Source organism: Phyllobates terribilis, unplaced genomic scaffold (genome assembly GCF_046119375.1).
Source record: "Phyllobates terribilis strain yellow unplaced genomic scaffold, ASM4611937v1 Scaffold_5__5_contigs__length_657084704, whole genome shotgun sequence".
Taxonomy (NCBI): Eukaryota; Metazoa; Chordata; class Amphibia; order Anura; family Dendrobatidae; genus Phyllobates; species Phyllobates terribilis.
Window position 1 is genome coordinate 652,789,879 of NW_027362765.1, and position 23,829 is coordinate 652,813,707.

Consider the following 23,829-nt stretch of genomic DNA (forward strand, 5'->3'; position numbering starts at 1 on the left):
AAACACAGCACCTTCACCCCCTGCTGTTCCCACCCGCCTCAACACCGTTGGAAGGGAGGAGAACCAATTAAGGCGGGGGGTGGGGTGGAACGAGCAGCTGTCTACCCTTAGCAGGAGGGCTCCTGATTACATACCTCTCCTGCTGCTGCTGCTGCTGGCTGTCCAGCAGCAGACTGAAGGTGGCTGCTGCTGTGCACAGGTATATAAAGGCTCAGAGCCTATTATGACACGCGCAGCCAGCGTTCCATTGCCACATTCCATCTACTGCAGGCAGGATACCTGGCTGGCTGAATGTCGCTGAGAAGCTCACAGAGACCGCCATAAGCAACAGTTTAACAGAATGCCACAGACTAATCAACCAAACTTTTTGGGTTGGGTTCTCTTTTATAGTCTGCAGGCATTAAATGAAAGAAGTCAGTGTTCCAGCAGAAGGAGACAACGTTTCAGAAAAGGCATTGTAGCAAACCAAAAAAGAAATTTTAAGCGCAGCAGAGTAACCAGCGCACATACCTGTTAGCTCAGGTGAGTTTAAAAGGCTGCTGTTGATAACAAGGGCATTTGCTAAATAGATGGTGTGTGTGCAACAATATACTGAAAGGTCAATTATATTGTGCAGCTTATCTCACCACCTGTAGTTATTTAGGTGAAAGCTCCAAAATGCTTGCCTAATATGTCTGTTTATCCAAAAGGAAGTAAAAAGGGAGAGCTAGAAAGATAGCATTGCATCACATTACATGGCAATGCAATGCACAGTTGCTGAAGTTGAACCAAAATGAGCTTGTAATCTGGCTTCTGCAACTTTGAACATGAAAAATCCAATGAGGAGAAGAAAAGCAAAGCCAAAGAGTCCATCCCAAAATCCGACAAACAAGCAAAATGAACAAAAAACATTGAATTCAATTCTTTCTGATTTTAGAAACTGCATTAAAGAAGGGGTGCACCGGTCCTGGAGATACTGCAATACCAGGTCAATGCGTGGAGTGGACAGAGCAAGCTCTTTTTCCATCTCCCTGTTCTAAAAATCCATTTAATATATGGTGCCCACATAGGGGACGTATCAGATATTAAACTGATAAGAACAGATACTACACTTGATCTTAGCCAAAAGGCCGAGAAGCGATAACCAGAATTGGTTTCAAACTACGGAGCCACCCAAGGATCCTGAAAAGTCCATTTGTGGAGATGAGCTCCTGGACTCCCGTTAAGAAGACATGTTGTCAACCTCTAGATCCCTTACATGCCTGCACTTTTCGGCTTGCTGCTGCTGCAATCCACGCGTTTTAGATCTGCATAACTCCTCCTCTTTAAACACAGCACCTTCACCCCCTGCTGTTCCCACCCGCCTCAACACCGTTGGAAGGGAGGAGAACCAATTAAGGCGGGGGGTGGGGTGGAACGAGCAGCTGTCTACCCTTAGCAGGAGGGCTCCTGATTACATACCTCTCCTGCTGCTGCTGCTGCTGGCTGTCCAGCAGCAGACTGAAGGTGGCTGCTGCTGTGCACAGGTATATAAAGGCTCAGAGCCTATTATGACACGCGCAGCCAGCGTTCCATTGCCACATTCCATCTACTGCAGGCAGGATACCTGGCTGGCTGAATGTCGCTGAGAAGCTCACAGAGACCGCCATAAGCAACAGTTTAACAGAATGCCACAGACTAATCAACCAAACTTTTTGGGTTGGGTTCTCTTTTATAGTCTGCAGGCATTAAATGAAAGAAGTCAGTGTTCCAGCAGAAGGAGACAACGTTTCAGAAAAGGCATTGTAGCAAACCAAAAAAGAAATTTTAAGCGCAGCAGAGTAACCAGCGCACATACCTGTTAGCTCAGGTGAGTTTAAAAGGCTGCTGTTGATAACAAGGGCATTTGCTAAATAGATGGTGTGTGTGCAGCAATATACTGAAAGGTCAATTATATTGTGCAGCTTATCTCACCACCTGTAGTTATTTAGGTGAAAGCTCCAAAATGCTTGCCTAATATGTCTGTTTATCCAAAAGGAAGTAAAAAGGGAGAGCTAGAATGATAGCATTGCATCACATTACATGGCAATGCAATGCACAGTTGCTGAAGTTGAACCAAAATGAGCTTGTAATCTGGCTTCTGCAACTTTGAACATGAAAAATCCAATGAGGAGAAGAAAAGCAAAGCCAAAGAGTCCATCCCAAAATCCGACAAACAAGCAAAATGAACAAAAAACATTGAATTCAATTCTTTCTGATTTTAGAAACTGCATTAAAGAAGGGGTGCACCGGTCCTGGAGATACTGCAATACCAGGTCAATGCGTGGAGTGGACAGAGCAAGCTCTTTTTCCATCTCCCTGTTCTAAAAATCCATTTAATATATGGTCCCCAGATAGGGGACGTATCAGATATTAAACTGATAAGAACAGATACTACACTTGATCTTAGCCAAAAGGCCGAGAAGCGATAACCAGAATTGGTTTCAAACTACGGAGCCACCCAAGGATCCTGAAAAGTCCATTTGTGGAGATGAGCTCCTGGACTCCCGTTAAGAAGACATGTTGTCAACCTCTAGATCCCTTACATGCCTGCACTTTTCGGCTTGCTGCTGCTGCAATCCACGCGTTTTAGATCTGCATAACTCCACCTCTTTAAACACAGCACCTTCACCCCCTGCTGTTCCCACCCGCCTCAACACCGTTGGAAGGGAGGAGAACCAATTAAGGCGGGGGGTGGGGTGGAACGAGCAGCTGTCTACCCTTAGCAGGAGGGCTCCTGATTACATACCTCTCCTGCTGCTGCTGCTGCTGGCTGTCCAGCAGCAGACTGAAGGTGGCTGCTGCTGTGCACAGGTATATAAAGGCTCAGAGCCTATTATGACACGCGCAGCCAGCGTTCCATTGCCACATTCCATCTACTGCAGGCAGGATACCTGGCTGGCTGAATGTCGCTGAGAAGCTCACAGAGACCGCCATAAGCAACAGTTTAACAGAATGCCACAGACTAATCAACCAAACTTTTTGGGTTGGGTTCTCTTTTATAGTCTGCAGGCATTAAATGAAAGAAGTCAGTGTTCCAGCAGAAGGAGACAACGTTTCAGAAAAGGCATTGTAGCAAACCAAAAAAGAAATTTTAAGCGCAGCAGAGTAACCAGCGCACATACCTGTTAGCTCAGGTGAGTTTAAAAGGCTGCTGTTGATAACAAGGGCATTTGCTAAATAGATGGTGTGTGTGCAACAATATACTGAAAGGTCAATTATATTGTGCAGCTTATCTCACCACCTGTAGTTATTTAGGTGAAAGCTCCAAAATGCTTGCCTAATATGTCTGTTTATCCAAAAGGAAGTAAAAAGGGAGAGCTAGAAAGATAGCATTGCATCACATTACATGGCAATGCAATGCACAGTTGCTGAAGTTGAACCAAAATGAGCTTGTAATCTGGCTTCTGCAACTTTGAACATGAAAAATCCAATGAGGAGAAGAAAAGCAAAGCCAAAGAGTCCATCCCAAAATCCGACAAACAAGCAAAATGAACAAAAAACATTGAATTCAATTCTTTCTGATTTTAGAAACTGCATTAAAGAAGGGGTGCACCGGTCCTGGAGATACTGCAATACCAGGTCAATGCGTGGAGTGGACAGAGCAAGCTCTTTTTCCATCTCCCTGTTCTAAAAATCCATTTAATATATGGTCCCCAGATAGGGGACGTATCAGATATTAAACTGATAAGAACAGATACTACACTTGATCTTAGCCAAAAGGCCGAGAAGCGATAACCAGAATTGGTTTCAAACTACGGAGCCACCCAAGGATCCTGAAAAGTCCATTTGTGGAGATGAGCTCCTGGACTCCCGTTAAGAAGACATGTTGTCAACCTCTAGATCCCTTACATGCCTGCACTTTTCGGCTTGCTGCTGCTGCAATCCACGCGTTTTAGATCTGCATAACTCCACCTCTTTAAACACAGCACCTTCACCCCCTGCTGTTCCCACCCGCCTCAACACCGTTGGAAGGGAGGAGAACCAATTAAGGCGGGGGGTGGGGTGGAACGAGCAGCTGTCTACCCTTAGCAGGAGGGCTCCTGATTACATACCTCTCCTGCTGCTGCTGCTGCTGGCTGTCCAGCAGCAGACTGAAGGTGGCTGCTGCTGTGCACAGGTATATAAAGGCTCAGAGCCTATTATGACACGCGCAGCCAGCGTTCCATTGCCACATTCCATCTACTGCAGGCAGGATACCTGGCTGGCTGAATGTCGCTGAGAAGCTCACAGAGACCGCCATAAGCAACAGTTTAACAGAATGCCACAGACTAATCAACCAAACTTTTTGGGTTGGGTTCTCTTTTATAGTCTGCAGGCATTAAATGAAAGAAGTCAGTGTTCCAGCAGAAGGAGACAACGTTTCAGAAAAGGCATTGTAGCAAACCAAAAAAGAAATTTTAAGCGCAGCAGAGTAACCAGCGCACATACCTGTTAGCTCAGGTGAGTTTAAAAGGCTGCTGTTGATAACAAGGGCATTTGCTAAATAGATGGTGTGTGTGCAACAATATACTGAAAGGTCAATTATATTGTGCAGCTTATCTCACCACCTGTAGTTATTTAGGTGAAAGCTCCAAAATGCTTGCCTAATATGTCTGTTTATCCAAAAGGAAGTAAAAAGGGAGAGCTAGAAAGATAGCATTGCATCACATTACATGGCAATGCAATGCACAGTTGCTGAAGTTGAACCAAAATGAGCTTGTAATCTGGCTTCTGCAACTTTGAACATGAAAAATCCAATGAGGAGAAGAAAAGCAAAGCCAAAGAGTCCATCCCAAAATCCGACAAACAAGCAAAATGAACAAAAAACATTGAATTCAATTCTTTCTGATTTTAGAAACTGCATTAAAGAAGGGGTGCACCGGTCCTGGAGATACTGCAATACCAGGTCAATGCGTGGAGTGGACAGAGCAAGCTCTTTTTCCATCTCCCTGTTCTAAAAATCCATTTAATATATGGTCCCCAGATAGGGGACGTATCAGATATTAAACTGATAAGAACAGATACTACACTTGATCTTAGCCAAAAGGCCGAGAAGCGATAACCAGAATTGGTTTCAAACTACGGAGCCACCCAAGGATCCTGAAAAGTCCATTTGTGAAGATGAGCTCCTGGACTCCCGTTAAGAAGACATGTTGTCAACCTCTAGATCCCTTACATGCCTGCACTTTTCGGCTTGCTGCTGCTGCAATCCACGCGTTTTAGATCTGCATAACTCCACCTCTTTAAACACAGCACCTTCACCCCCTGCTGTTCCCACCCGCCTCAACACCGTTGGAAGGGAGGAGAACCAATTAAGGCGGGGGGTGGGGTGGAACGAGCAGCTGTCTACCCTTAGCAGGAGGGCTCCTGATTACATACCTCTCCTGCTGCTGCTGCTGGCTGTCCAGCAGCAGACTGAAGGTGGCTGCTGCTGTGCACAGGTATATAAAGGCTCAGAGCCTATTATGACACGCGCAGCCAGCGTTCCATTGCCACATTCCATCTACTGCAGGCAGGATACCTGGCTGGCTGAATGTCGCTGAGAAGCTCACAGAGACCGCCATAAGCAACAGTTTAACAGAATGCCACAGACTAATCAACCAAACTTTTTGGGTTGGGTTCTCTTTTATAGTCTGCAGGCATTAAATGAAAGAAGTCAGTGTTCCAGCAGAAGGAGACAACGTTTCAGAAAAGGCATTGTAGCAAACCAAAAAAGAAATTTTAAGCGCAGCAGAGTAACCAGCGCACATACCTGTTAGCTCAGGTGAGTTTAAAAGGCTGCTGTTGATAACAAGGGCATTTGCTAAATAGATGGTGTGTGTGCAACAATATACTGAAAGGTCAATTATATTGTGCAGCTTATCTCACCACCTGTAGTTATTTAGGTGAAAGCTCCAAAATGCTTGCCTAATATGTCTGTTTATCCAAAAGGAAGTAAAAAGGGAGAGCTAGAAAGATAGCATTGCATCACATTACATGGCAATGCAATGCACAGTTGCTGAAGTTGAACCAAAATGAGCTTGTAATCTGGCTTCTGCAACTTTGAACATGAAAAATCCAATGAGGAGAAGAAAAGCAAAGCCAAAGAGTCCATCCCAAAATCCGACAAACAAGCAAAATGAACAAAAAACATTGAATTCAATTCTTTCTGATTTTAGAAACTGCATTAAAGAAGGGGTGCACCGGTCCTGGAGATACTGCAATACCAGGTCAATGCGTGGAGTGGACCGAGCAAGCTCTTTTTCCATCTCCCTGTTCTAAAAATCCATTTAATATATGGTCCCCAGATAGGGGACGTATCAGATATTAAACTGATAAGAACAGATACTACACTTGATCTTAGCCAAAAGGCCGAGAAGCGATAACCAGAATTGGTTTCAAACTACGGAGCCACCCAAGGATCCTGAAAAGTCCATTTGTGGAGATGAGCTCCTGGACTCCCGTTAAGAAGACATGTTGTCAACCTCTAGATCCCTTACATGCCTGCACTTTTCGGCTTGCTGCTGCTGCAATCCACGCGTTTTAGATCTGCATAACTCCACCTCTTTAAACACAGCACCTTCACCCCCTGCTGTTCCCACCCGCCTCAACACCGTTGGAAGGGAGGAGAACCAATTAAGGCGGGGGGTGGGGTGGAACGAGCAGCTGTCTACCCTTAGCAGGAGGGCTCCTGATTACATACCTCTCCTGCTGCTGCTGCTGCTGGCTGTCCAGCAGCAGACTGAAGGTGGCTGCTGCTGTGCACAGGTATATAAAGGCTCAGAGCCTATTATGACACGCGCAGCCAGCGTTCCATTGCCACATTCCATCTACTGCAGGCAGGATACCTGGCTGGCTGAATGTCGCTGAGAAGCTCACAGAGACCGCCATAAGCAACAGTTTAACAGAATGCCACAGACTAATCAACCAAACTTTTTGGGTTGGGTTCTCTTTTATAGTCTGCAGGCATTAAATGAAAGAAGTCAGTGTTCCAGCAGAAGGAGACAACGTTTCAGAAAAGGCATTGTAGCAAACCAAAAAAGAAATTTTAAGCGCAGCAGAGTAACCAGCGCACATACCTGTTAGCTCAGGTGAGTTTAAAAGGCTGCTGTTGATAACAAGGGCATTTGCTAAATAGATGGTGTGTGTGCAACAATATACTGAAAGGTCAATTATATTGTGCAGCTTATCTCACCACCTGTAGTTATTTAGGTGAAAGCTCCAAAATGCTTGCCTAATATGTCTGTTTATCCAAAAGGAAGTAAAAAGGGAGAGCTAGAAAGATAGCATTGCATCACATTACATGGCAATGCAATGCACAGTTGCTGAAGTTGAACCAAAATGAGCTTGTAATCTGGCTTCTGCAACTTTGAACATGAAAAATCCAATGAGGAGAAGAAAAGCAAAGCCAAAGAGTCCATCCCAAAATCCGACAAACAAGCAAAATGAACAAAAAACATTGAATTCAATTCTTTCTGATTTTAGAAACTGCATTAAAGAAGGGGTGCACCGGTCCTGGAGATACTGCAATACCAGGTCAATGCGTGGAGTGGACAGAGCAAGCTCTTTTTCCATCTCCCTGTTCTAAAAATCCATTTAATATATGGTCCCCAGATAGGGGACGTATCAGATATTAAACTGATAAGAACAGATACTACACTTGATCTTAGCCAAAAGGCCGAGAAGCGATAACCAGAATTGGTTTCAAACTACGGAGCCACCCAAGGATCCTGAAAAGTCCATTTGTGAAGATGAGCTCCTGGACTCCCGTTAAGAAGACATGTTGTCAACCTCTAGATCCCTTACATGCCTGCACTTTTCGGCTTGCTGCTGCTGCAATCCACGCGTTTTAGATCTGCATAACTCCACCTCTTTAAACACAGCACCTTCACCCCCTGCTGTTCCCACCCGCCTCAACACCGTTGGAAGGGAGGAGAACCAATTAAGGCGGGGGGTGGGGTGGAACGAGCAGCTGTCTACCCTTAGCAGGAGGGCTCCTGATTACATACCTCTCCTGCTGCTGCTGCTGCTGGCTGTCCAGCAGCAGACTGAAGGTGGCTGCTGCTGTGCACAGGTATATAAAGGCTCAGAGCCTATTATGACACGCGCAGCCAGCGTTCCATTGCCACATTCCATCTACTGCAGGCAGGATACCTGGCTGGCTGAATGTCGCTGAGAAGCTCACAGAGACCGCCATAAGCAACAGTTTAACAGAATGCCACAGACTAATCAACCAAACTTTTTGGGTTGGGTTCTCTTTTATAGTCTGCAGGCATTAAATGAAAGAAGTCAGTGTTCCAGCAGAAGGAGACAACGTTTCAGAAAAGGCATTGTAGCAAACCAAAAAAGAAATTTTAAGCGCAGCAGAGTAACCAGCGCACATACCTGTTAGCTCAGGTGAGTTTAAAAGGCTGCTGTTGATAACAAGGGCATTTGCTAAATAGATGGTGTGTGTGCAACAATATACTGAAAGGTCAATTATATTGTGCAGCTTATCTCACCACCTGTAGTTATTTAGGTGAAAGCTCCAAAATGCTTGCCTAATATGTCTGTTTATCCAAAAGGAAGTAAAAAGGGAGAGCTAGAAAGATAGCATTGCATCACATTACATGGCAATGCAATGCACAGTTGCTGAAGTTGAACCAAAATGAGCTTGTAATCTGGCTTCTGCAACTTTGAACATGAAAAATCCAATGAGGAGAAGAAAAGCAAAGCCAAAGAGTCCTTCCCAAAATCCGACAAACAAGCAAAATGATCAAAAAACATTGAATTCAATTCTTTCTGATTTTAGAAACTGCATTAAAGAAGGGGTGCACCGGTCCTGGAGATACTGCAATACCAGGTCAATGCGTGGAGTGGACAGAGCAAGCTCTTTTTCCATCTCCCTGTTCTAAAAATCCATTTAATATATGGTCCCCAGATAGGGGACGTATCAGATATTAAACTGATAAGAACAGATACTACACTTGATCTTAGCCAAAAGGCCGAGAAGCGATAACCAGAATTGGTTTCAAACTACGGAGCCACCCAAGGATCCTGAAAAGTCCATTTGTGGAGATGAGCTCCTGGACTCCCGTTAAGAAGACATGTTGTCAACCTCTAGATCCCTTACATGCCTGCACTTTTCGGCTTGCTGCTGCTGCAATCCACGCGTTTTAGATCTGCATAACTCCACCTCTTTAAACACAGCACCTTCACCCCCTGCTGTTCCCACCCGCCTCAACACCGTTGGAAGGGAGGAGAACCAATTAAGGCGGGGGGTGGGGTGGAACGAGCAGCTGTCTACCCTTAGCAGGAGGGCTCCTGATTACATACCTCTCCTGCTGCTGCTGCTGCTGGCTGTCCAGCAGCAGACTGAAGGTGGCTGCTGCTGTGCACAGGTATATAAAGGCTCAGAGCCTATTATGACACGCGCAGCCAGCGTTCCATTGCCACATTCCATCTACTGCAGGCAGGATACCTGGCTGGCTGAATGTCGCTGAGAAGCTCACAGAGACCGCCATAAGCAACAGTTTAACAGAATGCCACAGACTAATCAACCAAACTTTTTGGGTTGGGTTCTCTTTTATAGTCTGCAGGCATTAAATGAAAGAAGTCAGTGTTCCAGCAGAAGGAGACAACGTTTCAGAAAAGGCATTGTAGCAAACCAAAAAAGAAATTTTAAGCGCAGCAGAGTAACCAGCGCACATACCTGTTAGCTCAGGTGAGTTTAAAAGGCTGCTGTTGATAACAAGGGCATTTGCTAAATAGATGGTGTGTGTGCAACAATATACTGAAAGGTCAATTATATTGTGCAGCTTATCTCACCACCTGTAGTTATTTAGGTGAAAGCTCCAAAATGCTTGCCTAATATGTCTGTTTATCCAAAAGGAAGTAAAAAGGGAGAGCTAGAAAGATAGCATTGCATCACATTACATGGCAATGCAATGCACAGTTGCTGAAGTTGAACCAAAATGAGCTTGTAATCTGGCTTCTGCAACTTTGAACATGAAAAATCCAATGAGGAGAAGAAAAGCAAAGCCAAAGAGTCCATCCCAAAATCCGACAAACAAGCAAAATGAACAAAAAACATTGAATTCAATTCTTTCTGATTTTAGAAACTGCATTAAAGAAGGGGTGCACCGGTCCTGGAGATACTGCAATACCAGGTCAATGCGTGGAGTGGACAGAGCAAGCTCTTTTTCCATCTCCCTGTTCTAAAAATCCATTTAATATATGGTCCCCAGATAGGGGACGTATCAGATATTAAACTGATAAGAACAGATACTACACTTGATCTTAGCCAAAAGGCCGAGAAGCGATAACCAGAATTGGTTTCAAACTACGGAGCCACCCAAGGATCCTGAAAAGTCCTTTTGTGGAGATGAGCTCCTGGACTCCCGTTAAGAAGACATGTTGTCAACCTCTAGATCCCTTACATGCCTGCACTTTTCGGCTTGCTGCTGCTGCAATCCACGCGTTTTAGATCTGCATAACTCCACCTCTTTAAACACAGCACCTTCACCCCCTGCTGTTCCCACCCGCCTCAACACCGTTGGAAGGGAGGAGAACCAATTAAGGCGGGGGGTGGGGTGGAACGAGCAGCTGTCTACCCTTAGCAGGAGGGCTCCTGATTACATACCTCTCCTGCTGCTGCTGCTGCTGGCTGTCCAGCAGCAGACTGAAGGTGGCTGCTGCTGTGCACAGGTATATAAAGGCTCAGAGCCTATTATGACACGCGCAGCCAGCGTTCCATTGCCACATTCCATCTACTGCAGGCAGGATACCTGGCTGGCTGAATGTCGCTGAGAAGCTCACAGAGACCGCCATAAGCAACAGTTTAACAGAATGCCACAGACTAATCAACCAAACTTTTTGGGTTGGGTTCTCTTTTATAGTCTGCAGGCATTAAATGAAAGAAGTCAGTGTTCCAGCAGAAGGAGACAACGTTTCAGAAAAGGCATTGTAGCAAACCAAAAAAGAAATTTTAAGCGCAGCAGAGTAACCAGCGCACATACCTGTTAGCTCAGGTGAGTTTAAAAGGCTGCTGTTGATAACAAGGGCATTTGCTAAATAGATGGTGTGTGTGCAACAATATACTGAAAGGTCAATTATATTGTGCAGCTTATCTCACCACCTGTAGTTATTTAGGTGAAAGCTCCAAAATGCTTGCCTAATATGTCTGTTTATCCAAAAGGAAGTAAAAAGGGAGAGCTAGAAAGATAGCATTGCATCACATTACATGGCAATGCAATGCACAGTTGCTGAAGTTGAACCAAAATGAGCTTGTAATCTGGCTTCTGCAACTTTGAACATGAAAAATCCAATGAGGAGAAGAAAAGCAAAGCCAAAGAGTCCATCCCAAAATCCGACAAACAAGCAAAATGAACAAAAAACATTGAATTCAATTCTTTCTGATTTTAGAAACTGCATTAAAGAAGGGGTGCACCGGTCCTGGAGACACTGCAATACCAGGTCAATGCGTGGAGTGGACAGAGCAAGCTCTTTTTCCATCTCCCTGTTCTAAAAATCCATTTAATATATGGTCCCCAGATAGGGGACGTATCAGATATTAAACTGATAAGAACAGATACTACACTTGATCTTAGCCAAAAGGCCGAGAAGCGATAACCAGAATTGGTTTCAAACTACGGAGCCACCCAAGGATCCTGAAAAGTCCATTTGTGGAGATGAGCTCCTGGACTCCCGTTAAGAAGACATGTTGTCAACCTCTAGATCCCTTACATGCCTGCACTTTTCGGCTTACTGCTGCTGCAATCCACGCGTTTTAGATCTGCATAACTCCACCTCTTTAAACACAGCACCTTCACCCCCTGCTGTTCCCACCCGCCTCAACACCGTTGGAAGGGAGGAGAACCAATTAAGGCGGGGGGTGGGGTGGAACGAGCAGCTGTCTACCCTTAGCAGGAGGGCTCCTGATTACATACCTCTCCTGCTGCTGCTGCTGCTGGCTGTCCAGCAGCAGACTGAAGGTGGCTGCTGCTGTGCACAGGTATATAAAGGCTCAGAGCCTATTATGACACGCGCAGCCAGCGTTCCATTGCCACATTCCATCTACTGCAGGCAGGATACCTGGCTGGCTGAATGTCGCTGAGAAGCTCACAGAGACCGCCATAAGCAACAGTTTAACAGAATGCCACAGACTAATCAACCAAACTTTTTGGGTTGGGTTCTCTTTTATAGTCTGCAGGCATTAAATGAAAGAAGTCAGTGTTCCAGCAGAAGGAGACAACGTTTCAGAAAAGGCATTGTAGCAAACCAAAAAAGAAATTTTAAGCGCAGCAGAGTAACCAGCGCACATACCTGTTAGCTCAGGTGAGTTTAAAAGGCTGCTGTTGATAACAAGGGCATTTGCTAAATAGATGGTGTGTGTGCAACAATATACTGAAAGGTCAATTATATTGTGCAGCTTATCTCACCACCTGTAGTTATTTAGGTGAAAGCTCCAAAATGCTTGCCTAATATGTCTGTTTATCCAAAAGGAAGTAAAAAGGGAGAGCTAGAAAGATAGCATTGCATCACATTACATGGCAATGCAATGCACAGTTGCTGAAGTTGAACCAAAATGAGCTTGTAATCTGGCTTCTGCAACTTTGAACATGAAAAATCCAATGAGGAGAAGAAAAGCAAAGCCAAAGAGTCCATCCCAAAATCCGACAAACAAGCAAAATGAACAAAAAACATTGAATTCAATTCTTTCTGATTTTAGAAACTGCATTAAAGAAGGGGTGCACCGGTCCTGGAGATACTGCAATACCAGGTCAATGCGTGGAGTGGACAGAGCAAGCTCTTTTTCCATCTCCCTGTTCTAAAAATCCATTTAATATATGGTCCCCAGATAGGGGACGTATCAGATATTAAACTGATAAGAACAGATACTACACTTGATCTTAGCCAAAAGGCCGAGAAGCGATAACCAGAATTGGTTTCAAACTACGGAGCCACCCAAGGATCCTGAAAAGTCCATTTGTGGAGATGAGCTCCTGGACTCCCGTTAAGAAGACATGTTGTCAACCTCTAGATCCCTTACATGCCTGCACTTTTCGGCTTGCTGCTGCTGCAATCCACGCGTTTTAGATCTGCATAACTCCACCTCTTTAAACACAGCACCTTCACCCCCTGCTGTTCCCACCCGCCTCAACACCGTTGGAAGGGAGGAGAACCAATTAAGGCGGGGGGTGGGGTGGAACGAGCAGCTGTCTACCCTTAGCAGGAGGGCTCCTGATTACATACCTCTCCTGCTGCTGCTGCTGCTGGCTGTCCAGCAGCAGACTGAAGGTGGCTGCTGCTGTGCACAGGTATATAAAGGCTCAGAGCCTATTATGACACGCGCAGCCAGCGTTCCATTGCCACATTCCATCTACTGCAGGCAGGATACCTGGCTGGCTGAATGTCGCTGAGAAGCTCACAGAGACCGCCATAAGCAACAGTTTAACAGAATGCCACAGACTAATCAACCAAACTTTTTGGGTTGGGTTCTCTTTTATAGTCTGCAGGCATTAAATGAAAGAAGTCAGTGTTCCAGCAGAAGGAGACAACGTTTCAGAAAAGGCATTGTAGCAAACCAAAAAAGAAATTTTAAGCGCAGCAGAGTAACCAGCGCACATACCTGTTAGCTCAGGTGAGTTTAAAAGGCTGCTGTTGATAACAAGGGCATTTGCTAAATAGATGGTGTGTGTGCAACAATATACTGAAAGGTCAATTATATTGTGCAGCTTATCTCACCACCTGTAGTTATTTAGGTGAAAGCTCCAAAATGCTTGCCTAATATGTCTGTTTATCCAAAAGGAAGTAAAAAGGGAGAGCTAGAAAGATAGCATTGCATCACATTACATGGCAATGCAATGCACAGTTGCTGAAGTTGAACCAAAATGAGCTTGTAATCTGGCTTCTGCAACTTTGAACATGAAAAATCCAATGAGGAGAAGAAAAGCAAAGCCAAAGAGTCCATCCCAAAATCCGACAAACAAGCAAAATGAACAAAAAACATTGAATTCAATTCTTTCTGATTTTAGAAACTGCATTAAAGAAGGGGTGCACCGGTCCTGGAGATACTGCAATACCAGGTCAATGCGTGGAGTGGACAGAGCAAGCTCTTTTTCCATCTCCCTGTTCTAAAAATCCATTTAATATATGGTCCCCAGATAGGGGACGTATCAGATATTAAACTGATAAGAACAGATACTACACTTGATCTTAGCCAAAAGGCCGAGAAGCGATAACCAGAATTGGTTTCAAACTACGGAGCCACCCAAGGATCCTGAAAAGTCCATTTGTGGAGATGAGCTCCTGGACTCCCGTTAAGAAGACATGTTGTCAACCTCTAGATCCCTTACATGCCTGCACTTTTCGGCTTGCTGCTGCTGCAATCCACGCGTTTTAGATCTGCATAACTCCACCTCTTTAAACACAGCACCTTCACCCCCTGCTGTTCCCACCCGCCTCAACACCGTTGGAAGGGAGGAGAACCAATTAAGGCGGGGGGTGGGGTGGAACGAGCAGCTGTCTACCCTTAGCAGGAGGGCTCCTGATTACATACCTCTCCTGCTGCTGCTGCTGCTGGCTGTCCAGCAGCAGACTGAAGGTGGCTGCTGCTGTGCACAGGTATATAAAGGCTCAGAGCCTATTATGACACGCGCAGCCAGCGTTCCATTGCCACATTCCATCTACTGCAGGCAGGATACCTGGCTGGCTGAATGTCGCTGAGAAGCTCACAGAGACCGCCATAAGCAACAGTTTAACAGAATGCCACAGACTAATCAACCAAACTTTTTGGGTTGGGTTCTCTTTTATAGTCTGCAGGCATTAAATGAAAGAAGTCAGTGTTCCAGCAGAAGGAGACAACGTTTCAGAAAAGGCATTGTAGCAAACCAAAAAAGAAATTTTAAGCGCAGCAGAGTAACCAGCGCACATACCTGTTAGCTCAGGTGAGTTTAAAAGGCTGCTGTTGATAACAAGGGCATTTGCTAAATAGATGGTGTGTGTGCAACAATATACTGAAAGGTCAATTATATTGTGCAGCTTATCTCACCACCTGTAGTTATTTAGGTGAAAGCTCCAAAATGCTTGCCTAATATGTCTGTTTATCCAAAAGGAAGTAAAAAGGGAGAGCTAGAAAGATAGCATTGCATCACATTACATGGCAATGCAATGCACAGTTGCTGAAGTTGAACCAAAATGAGCTTGTAATCTGGCTTCTGCAACTTTGAACATGAAAAATCCAATGAGGAGAAGAAAAGCAAAGCCAAAGAGTCCATCCCAAAATCCGACAAACAAGCAAAATGAACAAAAAACATTGAATTCAATTCTTTCTGATTTTAGAAACTGCATTAAAGAAGGGGTGCACCGGTCCTGGAGATACTGCAATACCAGGTCAATGCGTGGAGTGGACAGAGCAAGCTCTTTTTCCATCTCCCTGTTCTAAAAATCCATTTAATATATGGTCCCCAGATAGGGGACGTATCAGATATTAAACTGATAAGAACAGATACTACACTTGATCTTAGCCAAAAGGCCGAGAAGCGATAACCAGAATTGGTTTCAAACTACGGAGCCACCCAAGGATCCTGAAAAGTCCATTTGTGGAGATGAGCTCCTGGACTCCCGTTAAGAAGACATGTTGTCAACCTCTAGATCCCTTACATGCCTGCACTTTTCGGCTTGCTGCTGCTGCAATCCACGCGTTTTAGATCTGCATAACTCCACCTCTTTAAACACAGCACCTTCACCCCCTGCTGTTCCCACCCGCCTCAACACCGTTGGAAGGGAGGAGAACCAATTAAGGCGGGGGGTGGGGTGGAACGAGCAGCTGTCTACCCTTAGCAGGAGGGCTCCTGATTACATACCTCTCCTGCTGCTGCTGCTGGCTGTCCAGCAGCAGACTGAAGGTGGCTGCTGCTGTGCACAGGTATATAAAGGCTCAGAGCCTATTATGACACGCGCAGCCAGCGTTTCATTGCCACATTCCATCTACTGCAGGCAGGATACCTGGCTGGCTGAATGTCGCTGAGAAGCTCACAGAGACCGCCATAAGCAACAGTTTAACAGAATGCCACAGACTAATCAACCAAACTTTTTGGGTTGGGTTCTCTTTTATAGTCTGCAGGCATTAAATGAAAGAAGTCAGTGTTCCAGCAGAAGGAGACAACGTTTCAGAAAAGGCATTGTAGCAAACCAAAAAAGAAATTTTAAGCGCAGCAGAGTAACCAGCGCACATACCTGTTAGCTCAGGTGAGTTTAAAAGGCTGCTGTTGATAACAAGGGCATTTGCTAAATAGATGGTGTGTGTGCAACAATATACTGAAAGGTCAATTATATTGTGCAGCTTATCTCACCACCTGTAGTTATTTAGGTGAAAGCTCCAAAATGCTTGCCTAATATGTCTGTTTATCCAAAAGGAAGTAAAAAGGGAGAGCTAGAAAGATAGCATTGCATCACATTACATGGCAATGCAATGCACAGTTGCTGAAGTTGAACCAAAATGAGCTTGTAATCTGGCTTCTGCAACTTTGAACATGAAAAATCCAATGAGGAGAAGAAAAGCAAAGCCAAAGAGTCCATCCCAAAATCCGACAAACAAGCAAAATGAACAAAAAACATTGAATTCAATTCTTTCTGATTTTAGAAACTGCATTAAAGAAGGGGTGCACCGGTCCTGGAGATACTGCAATACCAGGTCAATGCGTGGAGTGGACAGAGCAAGCTCTTTTTCCATCTCCCTGTTCTAAAAATCCATTTAATATATGGTCCCCAGATAGGGGACGTATCAGATATTAAACTGATAAGAACAGATACTACACTTGATCTTAGCCAAAAGGCCGAGAAGCGATAATCAGAATTGGTTTCAAACTACGGAGCCACCCAAGGATCCTGAAAAGTCCATTTGTGGAGATGAGCTCCTGGACTCCCGTTAAGAAGACATGTTGTCAACCTCTAGATCCCTTACATGCCTGCACTTTTCGGCTTGCTGCTGCTGCAATCCACGCGTTTTAGATCTGCATAACTCCACCTCTTTAAACACAGCACCTTCACCCCCTGCTGTTCCCACCCGCCTCAACACCGTTGGAAGGGAGGAGAACCAAATAAGGCGGGGGGTGGGGTGGAACGAGCAGCTGTCTACCCTTAGCAGGAGGGCTCCTGATTACATACCTCTCCTGCTGCTGCTGCTGCTGGCTGTCCAGCAGCAGACTGAAGGTGGCTGCTGCTGTGCACAGGTATATAAAGGCTCAGAGCCTATTATGACACGCGCAGCCAGCGTTTCATTGCCACATTCCATCTACTGCAGGCAGGATACCTGGCTGGCTGAATGTCGCTGAGAAGCTCACAGAGACCGCCATAAGCAACAGTTTAACAGAATGCCACAGACTAATCAACCAAACTTTTTGGGTTGGGTTCTCTTTTATAGTCTGCAGGCATTAAATGAAAGAAGTCAGTGTTCCAGCAGAAGGAGACAACGTTTCAGAAAAGGCATTGTAGCAAACCAAAAAAGAAATTTTAAGCGCAGCAGAGTAACCAGCGCACATACCTGTTAGCTCAGGTGAGTTTAAAAGGCTGCTGTTGATAACAAGGGCATTTGCTAAATAGATGGTGTGTGTGCAACAATATACTGAAAGGTCAATTATATTGTGCAGCTTATCTCACCACCTGTAGTTATTTAGGTGAAAGCTCCAAAATGCTTGCCTAATATGTCTGTTTATCCAAAAGGAAGTAAAAAGGGAGAGCTAGAAAGATAGCATTGCATCACATTACATGGCAATGCAATGCACAGTTGCTGAAGTTGAACCAAAATGAGCTTGTAATCTGGCTTCTGCAACTTTGAACATGAAAAATCCAATGAGGAGGAGAAAAGCAAAGCCAAAGAGTCCATCCCAAAATCCGACAAACAAGCAAAATGAACAAAAAACATTGAATTCAATTCTTTCTGATTTTAGAAACTGCATTAAAGAAGGGGTGCACCGGTCCTGGAGATACTGCAATACCAGGTCAATGCGTGGAGTGGACAGAGCAAGCTCTTTTTCCATCTCCCTGTTCTAAAAATCCATTTAATATATGGTCCCCAGATAGGGGACGTATCAGATATTAAACTGATAAGAACAGATACTACACTTGATCTTAGCCAAAAGGCCGAGAAGCGATAACCAGAATTGGTTTCAAACTACGGAGCCACCCAAGGATCCTGAAAAGTACATTTGTGGAGATGAGCTCCTGGACTCCCGTTAAGAAGACATGTTGTCAACCTCTAGATCCCTTACATGCCTGCACTTTTCGGCTTGCTGCTGCTGCAATCCACGCGTTTTAGATCTGCATAACTCCACCTCTTTAAACACAGCACCTTCACCCCCTGCTGTTCCCACCCGCCTCAACACCGTTGGAAGGGAGGAGAACCAATTAAGGCGGGGGGGGGGGGTGGAACGAGCAGCTGTCTACCCTTAGCAGGAGGGCTCCTGATTACAAACCTCTCCTGCTGCTGCTGCTGCTGGCTGTCCAGCAGCAGACTGAAGGTGGCTGCTGCTGTGCACAGGTATATAAAGGCTCAGAGCCTATTATGACACGCGCAGCCAGCGTTCCATTGCCACATTCCATCTACTGCAGGCAGGATACCTGGCTGGCTGAATGTCGCTGAGAAGCTCACAGAGACCGCCATAAGCAACAGTTTAACAGAATGCCACAGACTAATCAACCAAACTTTTTGGGTTGGGTTCTCTTTTATAGTCTGCAGGCATTAAATGAAAGAAGTCAGTGTTCCAGCAGAAGGAGACAACGTTTCAGAAAAGGCATTGTAGCAAACCAAAAAAGAAATTTTAAGCGCAGCAGAGTAACCAGCGCACATACCTGTTAGCTCAGGTGAGTTTAAAAGGCTGCTGTTGATAACAAGGGCATTTGCTAAATAGATGGTGTGTGTGCAACAATATACTGAAAGGTCAATTATATTGTGCAGCTTATCTCACCACCTGTAGTTATTTAGGTGAAAGCTCCAAAATGCTTGCCTAATATGTCTGTTTATCCAAAAGGAAGTAAAAAGGGAGAGCTAGAAAGATAGCATTGCATCACATTACATGGCAATGCAATGCACAGTTGCTGAAGTTGAACCAAAATGAGCTTGTAATCTGGCTTCTGCAACTTTGAACATGAAAAATCCAATGAGGAGAAGAAAAGCAAAGCCAAAGAGTCCATCCCAAAATCCGACAAACAAGCAAAATGAACAAAAAACATTGAATTCAATTCTTTCTGATTTTAGAAACTGCATTAAAGAAGGGGTGCACCGGTCCTGGAGATACTGCAATACCAGGTCAATGCGTGGAGTGGACAGAGCAAGCTCTTTTTCCATCTCCCTGTTCTAAAAATCCATTTAATATATGGTCCCCAGATAGGGGACGTATCAGATATTAAACTGATAAGAACAGATACTACACTTGATCTTAGCCAAAAGGCCGAGAAGCGATAACCAGAATTGGTTTCAAACTACGGAGCCACCCAAGGATCCTGAAAAGTCCATTTGTGGAGATGAGCTCCTGGACTCCCGTTAAGAAGACATGTTGTCAACCTCTAGATCCCTTACATGCCTGCACTTTTCAGCTTGCTGCTGCTGCAATCCACGCGTTTTAGATCTGCATAACTCCACCTCTTTAAACACAGCACCTTCACCCCCTGCTGTTCCCACCCGCCTCAACACCGTTGGAAGGGAGGAGAACCAATTAAGGCGGGGGGTGGGGTGGAACGAGCAGCTGTCTACCCTTAGCAGGAGGGCTCCTGATTACATACCTCTCCTGCTGCTGCTGCTGCTGGCTGTCCAGCAGCAGACTGAAGGTGGCTGCTGCTGTGCACAGGTATATAAAGGCTCAGAGCCTATTATGACACGCGCAGCCAGCGTTCCATTGCCACATTCCATCTACTGCAGGCAGGATACCTGGCTGGCTGAATGTCGCTGAGAAGCTCACAGAGACCGCCATAAGCAACAGTTTAACAGAATGCCACAGACTAATCAACCAAACTTTTTGGGTTGGGTTCTCTTTTATAGTCTGCAGGCATTAAATGAAAGAAGTCAGTGTTCCAGCAGAAGGAGACAACGTTTCAGAAAAGGCATTGTAGCAAACCAAAAAAGAAATTTTAAGCGCAGCAGAGTAACCAGCGCACATACCTGTTAGCTCAGGTGAGTTTAAAAGGCTGCTGTTGATAACAAGGGCATTTGCTAAATAGATGGTGTGTGTGCAACAATATACTGAAAGGTCAATTATATTGTGCAGCTTATCTCACCACCTGTAGTTATTTAGGTGAAAGCTCCAAAATGCTTGCCTAATATGTCTGTTTATCCAAAAGGAAGTAAAAAGGGAGAGCTAGAAAGATAGCATTGCATCACATTACATGGCAATGCAATGCACAGTTGCTGAAGTTGAACCAAAATGAGCTTGTAATCTGGCTTCTGCAACTTTGAACATGAAAAATCCAATGAGGAGAAGAAAAGCAAAGCCAAAGAGTCCATCCCAAAATCCGACAAACAAGCAAAATGAACAAAAAACATTGAATTCAATTCTTTCTGATTTTAGAAACTGCATTAAAGAAGGGGTGCACCGGTCCTGGAGATACTGCAATACCAGGTCAATGCGTGGAGTGGACAGAGCAAGCTCTTTTTCCATCTCCCTGTTCTAAAAATCCATTTAATATATGGTCCCCAGATAGGGGACGTATCAGATATTAAACTGATAAGAACAGATACTACACTTGATCTTAGCCAAAAGGCCGAGAAGCGATAACCAGAATTGGTTTCAAACTACGGAGCCACCCAAGGATCCTGAAAAGTCCATTTGTGGAGATGAGCTCCTGGACTCCCGTTAAGAAGACATGTTGTCAACCTCTAGATCCCTTACATGCCTGCACTTTTCGGCTTGCTGCTGCTGCAATCCACGCGTTTTAGATCTGCATAACTCCACCTCTTTAAACACAGCACCTTCACCCCCTGCTGTTCCCACCCGCCTCAACACCGTTGGAAGGGAGGAGAACCAATTAAGGCGTGGGGTGGGGAGGAACGAGCAGCTGTCTACCCTTAGCAGGAGGGCTCCTGATTACATACCTCTCCTGCTGCTGCTGCTGCTGGCTGTCCAGCAGCAGACTGAAGGTGGCTGCTGCTGTGCACAGGTATATAAAGGCTCAGAGCCTATTATGACACGCGCAGCCAGCGTTCCATTGCCACATTCCATCTACTGCAGGCAGGATACCTGGCTGGCTGAATGTCGCTGAGAAGCTCACAGAGACCGCCATAAGCAACAGTTTAACAGAATGCCACAGACTAATCAACCAAACTTTTTGGGTTGGGTTCTCTTTTATAGTCTGCAGGCATTAAATGAAAGAAGTCAGTGTTCCAGCAGAAGGAGACAACGTTTCAGAAAAGGCATTGTAGCAAACCAAAAAAGAAATTTTAAGCGCAGCAGAGTAACCAGCGCACATACCTGTTAGCTCAGGTGAGTTTAAAAGGCTGCTGTTGATAACAAGGGCATTTGCTAAATAGATGGTGTGTGTGCAACAATATACTGAAAGGTCAATTATATTGTGCAGCTTATCTCACCACCTGTAGTTATTTAGGTGAAAGCTCCAAAATGCTTGCCTAATATGTCTGTTTATCCAAAAGGAAGTAAAAAGGGAGAGCTAGAAAGATAGCATTGCATCACATTACATGGCAATGCAATGCACAGTTGCTGAAGTTGAACCAAAATGAGCTTGTAATCTGGCTTCTGCAACTTTGAACATGAAAAATCCAATGAGGAGAAGAAAAGCAAAGCCAAAGAGTCCATCCCAAAATCCGACAAACAAGCAAAATGAACAAAAAACATTGAATTCAATTCTTTCTGATTTTAGAAACTGCATTAAAGAAGGGGTGCACCGGTCCTGGAGATACTGCAATACCAGGTCAATGCGTGGAGTGGACAGAGCAAGCTCTTTTTCCATCTCCCTGTTCTAAAAATCCATTTAATATATGGTCCCCAGATAGGGGACGTATCAGATATTAAACTGATAAGAACAGATACTACACTTGATCTTAGCCAAAAGGCCGAGAAGCGATAACCAGAATTGGTTTCAAACTACGGAGCCACCCAAGGATCCTGAAAAGTCCATTTGTGGAGATGAGCTCCTGGACTCCCGTTAAGAAGACATGTTGTCAACCTCTAGATCCCTTACATGCCTGCACTTTTCGGCTTGCTGCTGCTGCAATCCACGCGTTTTAGATCTGCATAACTCCACCTCTTTAAACACAGCACCTTCACCCCCTGCTGTTCCCACCCGCCTCAACACCGTTGGAAGGGAGGAGAACCAATTAAGGCGGGGGGGGGGGGGGTGGAACGAGCAGCTGTCTACCCTTAGCAGGAGGGCTCCTGATTACAAACCTCTCCTGCTGCTGCTGCTGCTGGCTGTCCAGCAGCAGACTGAAGGTGGCTGCTGCTGTGCACAGGTATATAAAGGCTCAGAGCCTATTATGACACGCGCAGCCAGCGTTCCATTGCCACATTCCATCTACTGCAGGCAGGATACCTGGCTGGCTGAATGTCGCTGAGAAGCTCACAGAGACCGCCATAAGCAACAGTTTAACAGAATGCCACAGACTAATCAACCAAACTTTTTGGGTTGGGTTCTCTTTTATAGTCTGCAGGCATTAAATGAAAGAAGTCAGTGTTCCAGCAGAAGGAGACAACGTTTCAGAAAAGGCATTGTAGCAAACCAAAAAAGAAATTTTAAGCGCAGCAGAGTAACCAGCGCACATACCTGTTAGCTCAGGTGAGTTTAAAAGGCTGCTGTTGATAACAAGGGCATTTGCTAAATAGATGGTGTGTGTGCAACAATATACTGAAAGGTCAATTATATTGTGCAGCTTATCTCACCACCTGTAGTTATTTAGGTGAAAGCTCCAAAATGCTTGCCTAATATGTCTGTTTATCCAAAAGGAAGTAAAAAGGGAGAGCTAGAAAGATAGCATTGCATCACATTACATGGCAATGCAATGCACAGTTGCTGAAGTTGAACCAAAATGAGCTTGTAATCTGGCTTCTGCAACTTTGAACATGAAAAATCCAATGAGGAGAAGAAAAGCAAAGCCAAAGAGTCCATCCCAAAATCCGACAAACAAGCAAAATGAACAAAAAACATTGAATTCAATTCTTTCTGATTTTAGAAACTGCATTAAAGAAGGGGTGCACCGGTCCTGGAGATACTGCAATACCAGGTCAATGCGTGGAGTGGACAGAGCAAGCTCTTTTTCCATCTCCCTGTTCTAAAAATCCATTTAATATATGGTCCCCAGATAGGGGACGTATCAGATATTAAACTGATAAGAACAGATACTACACTTGATCTTAGCCAAAAGGCCGAGAAGCGATAACCAGAATTGGTTTCAAACTACGGAGCCACCCAAGGATCCTGAAAAGTCCATTTGTGGAGATGAGCTCCTGGACTCCCGTTAAGAAGACATGTTGTCAACCTCTAGATCCCTTACATGCCTGCACTTTTCGGCTTGCTGCTGCTGCAATCCACGCGTTTTAGATCTGCATAACTCCACCTCTTTAAACACAGCACCTTCACCCCCTGCTGTTCCCACCCGCCTCAACACCGTTGGAAGGGAGGAGAACCAATTAAGGCGGGGGGTGGGGTGGAACGAGCAGCTGTCTACCCTTAGCAGGAGGGCTCCTGATTACATACCTCTCCTGCTGCTGCTGCTGCTGGCTGTCCAGCAGCAGACTGAAGGTGGCTGCTGCTGTGCACAGGTATATAAAGGCTCAGAGCCTATTATGACACGCGCAGCCAGCGTTCCATTGCCACATTCCATCTACTGCAGGCAGGATACCTGGCTGGCTGAATGTCGCTGAGAAGCTCACAGAGACCGCCATA

At 45.1% G+C, this 23,829-nt stretch overlaps 18 non-coding genes across 18 annotated transcripts; all 18 read right to left on the reverse strand.

The window, feature by feature from the left end:
- Positions 1–930: 930 nt before the first annotated feature.
- LOC141150032 (U2 spliceosomal RNA) lies at positions 931–1,121 on the reverse strand. Its single transcript, XR_012246305.1, has one exon. It is a non-coding gene; the product is annotated as a U2 spliceosomal RNA (small nuclear RNA).
- Positions 1,122–2,236: 1,115 nt separating this feature from the next.
- On the reverse strand, positions 2,237–2,427 carry LOC141274873 (U2 spliceosomal RNA). Its single transcript, XR_012323135.1, has one exon. It is a non-coding gene; the product is annotated as a U2 spliceosomal RNA (small nuclear RNA).
- A 1,115-nt stretch (positions 2,428–3,542) lies between these two features.
- Positions 3,543–3,733, reverse strand: LOC141274874 (U2 spliceosomal RNA). Its single transcript, XR_012323136.1, has one exon. It is a non-coding gene; the product is annotated as a U2 spliceosomal RNA (small nuclear RNA).
- A 1,115-nt stretch (positions 3,734–4,848) lies between these two features.
- On the reverse strand, positions 4,849–5,039 carry LOC141274875 (U2 spliceosomal RNA). The gene has a single exon (XR_012323137.1). It is a non-coding gene; the product is annotated as a U2 spliceosomal RNA (small nuclear RNA).
- A 1,112-nt stretch (positions 5,040–6,151) lies between these two features.
- LOC141149705 (U2 spliceosomal RNA) lies at positions 6,152–6,342 on the reverse strand. Its single transcript, XR_012245994.1, has one exon. It is a non-coding gene; the product is annotated as a U2 spliceosomal RNA (small nuclear RNA).
- A 1,115-nt stretch (positions 6,343–7,457) lies between these two features.
- On the reverse strand, positions 7,458–7,648 carry LOC141274876 (U2 spliceosomal RNA). Its single transcript, XR_012323138.1, has one exon. It is a non-coding gene; the product is annotated as a U2 spliceosomal RNA (small nuclear RNA).
- Positions 7,649–8,763: 1,115 nt separating this feature from the next.
- Positions 8,764–8,954, reverse strand: LOC141274877 (U2 spliceosomal RNA). Its single transcript, XR_012323139.1, has one exon. It is a non-coding gene; the product is annotated as a U2 spliceosomal RNA (small nuclear RNA).
- Positions 8,955–10,069: 1,115 nt separating this feature from the next.
- On the reverse strand, positions 10,070–10,260 carry LOC141274878 (U2 spliceosomal RNA). The gene has a single exon (XR_012323140.1). It is a non-coding gene; the product is annotated as a U2 spliceosomal RNA (small nuclear RNA).
- A 1,115-nt stretch (positions 10,261–11,375) lies between these two features.
- LOC141149553 (U2 spliceosomal RNA) lies at positions 11,376–11,566 on the reverse strand. Its single transcript, XR_012245845.1, has one exon. It is a non-coding gene; the product is annotated as a U2 spliceosomal RNA (small nuclear RNA).
- Positions 11,567–12,681: 1,115 nt separating this feature from the next.
- LOC141274879 (U2 spliceosomal RNA) lies at positions 12,682–12,872 on the reverse strand. Its single transcript, XR_012323141.1, has one exon. It is a non-coding gene; the product is annotated as a U2 spliceosomal RNA (small nuclear RNA).
- Positions 12,873–13,987: 1,115 nt separating this feature from the next.
- LOC141274880 (U2 spliceosomal RNA) lies at positions 13,988–14,178 on the reverse strand. Its single transcript, XR_012323142.1, has one exon. It is a non-coding gene; the product is annotated as a U2 spliceosomal RNA (small nuclear RNA).
- A 1,115-nt stretch (positions 14,179–15,293) lies between these two features.
- Positions 15,294–15,484, reverse strand: LOC141274881 (U2 spliceosomal RNA). The gene has a single exon (XR_012323143.1). It is a non-coding gene; the product is annotated as a U2 spliceosomal RNA (small nuclear RNA).
- Positions 15,485–16,596: 1,112 nt separating this feature from the next.
- On the reverse strand, positions 16,597–16,787 carry LOC141274883 (U2 spliceosomal RNA). The gene has a single exon (XR_012323145.1). It is a non-coding gene; the product is annotated as a U2 spliceosomal RNA (small nuclear RNA).
- A 1,115-nt stretch (positions 16,788–17,902) lies between these two features.
- Positions 17,903–18,093, reverse strand: LOC141274884 (U2 spliceosomal RNA). Its single transcript, XR_012323146.1, has one exon. It is a non-coding gene; the product is annotated as a U2 spliceosomal RNA (small nuclear RNA).
- Positions 18,094–19,209: 1,116 nt separating this feature from the next.
- LOC141274885 (U2 spliceosomal RNA) lies at positions 19,210–19,400 on the reverse strand. The gene has a single exon (XR_012323147.1). It is a non-coding gene; the product is annotated as a U2 spliceosomal RNA (small nuclear RNA).
- Positions 19,401–20,515: 1,115 nt separating this feature from the next.
- LOC141274886 (U2 spliceosomal RNA) lies at positions 20,516–20,706 on the reverse strand. Its single transcript, XR_012323148.1, has one exon. It is a non-coding gene; the product is annotated as a U2 spliceosomal RNA (small nuclear RNA).
- A 1,115-nt stretch (positions 20,707–21,821) lies between these two features.
- Positions 21,822–22,012, reverse strand: LOC141274887 (U2 spliceosomal RNA). Its single transcript, XR_012323149.1, has one exon. It is a non-coding gene; the product is annotated as a U2 spliceosomal RNA (small nuclear RNA).
- Positions 22,013–23,130: 1,118 nt separating this feature from the next.
- LOC141274888 (U2 spliceosomal RNA) lies at positions 23,131–23,321 on the reverse strand. Its single transcript, XR_012323150.1, has one exon. It is a non-coding gene; the product is annotated as a U2 spliceosomal RNA (small nuclear RNA).
- Positions 23,322–23,829: the final 508 nt, after the last annotated feature.